The following is a 1,018-nucleotide window of genomic DNA, read 5'->3' as shown; positions in this document are numbered from 1 at the left end:
CAGGCTAAGGAACCAAGGTTGTAACGATCGGGAACCAACCAATAGAGGAATTGTCTGCTTTGGCCATTAGCCTCACGGTTTTGTCCCATAGGTGGAATGGAGAACTTCCCAGGAGGTCACCCATCCTAGGATTTCTCTCAAGCGAGCAAGTTTAACCCTGGAGTTCTTCCAACTCTCCAGGCCATTCCACCAAATGGCGCCTCTAGTGATTAGTTCCCCCATTTTATATATCATTACTTTTTGAACCCAAGACCATCTCCATGCTTTGCCGATGTGGGATTTGCCTAAGGGACCTTTCTCCCCCCCTTTCGGGACTCAGCGTCCTCGCTGAGGTTTGCCCCACCATCGCTCAAGAGGACACGCGAGCAGCTCTGATACCAATTGTAACGATCGGGAACCAACCACTAGAGGAATTGTCCGCTTTGGCCATAAGCCTCACGGTTTTGTCCCATAGGTGGAATGGAGAACTTCCCAGGAGGTCACCCATCCTAGGATTTCTCTCAAGCGAGCACGTTTAACCCTGGAGTTCTTCCAACTCTCCAGGCCATTCCACCAAAAGGCGCCTCAAGTGATTAGTTCCCCCATTTTATATATCATTACTTTTTGAACCCAAGACCATCTCCGTGCTTTGTCGATGTGGGATTTGCCTAAGGGACCTTTCGGGGACATCCGATAAAATTGGAACGATACAGAGAAGATTAGCATGGTGCCTGCGCAAGGATGACATGCACAAATCGAGAAATGGTCTAAATTTTTCTAAAGCATGTCACACCCTACCACTCTGTAAGGCATAACATGATCCCGTAGTATATCTAATGAATTACCAACTCCGTCTACTGATAACCCATTAAATACACTACAAGGGATTTTAAATACTTTTCTTACTTCTTTTACAGTGGTGAGCACTATTTACAGGTGTTAAAAACCTTTTTTGAACTGAAGTGATAGAACCAACACATTTGAATTATTTGGAATCTCTGTAAAAATTTTGGCAGAGTGCCATCTGTATTTTGGATAA

At 45.0% G+C, this 1,018-nt stretch overlaps 1 non-coding gene across 1 annotated transcript; it reads left to right on the top strand.

Moving 5' to 3' along the window:
- Nucleotides 1–653: 653 nt before the first annotated feature.
- LOC131183673 (U6 spliceosomal RNA) lies at nucleotides 654–756 on the top strand. The gene has a single exon (XR_009151712.1). It is a non-coding gene; the product is annotated as a U6 spliceosomal RNA (small nuclear RNA).
- The last annotated feature ends 262 nt before the right edge of the window (nucleotides 757–1,018 follow it).

The sequence above is a fragment of the Hevea brasiliensis genome, chromosome 9 (genome assembly GCF_030052815.1).
Source record: "Hevea brasiliensis isolate MT/VB/25A 57/8 chromosome 9, ASM3005281v1, whole genome shotgun sequence".
Lineage (NCBI taxonomy): Eukaryota > Viridiplantae > Streptophyta > Magnoliopsida > Malpighiales > Euphorbiaceae > Hevea > Hevea brasiliensis.
Note: the sequence above shows the minus strand (reverse complement) of the source record. Positions and strands in the feature narration are given on the sequence as shown.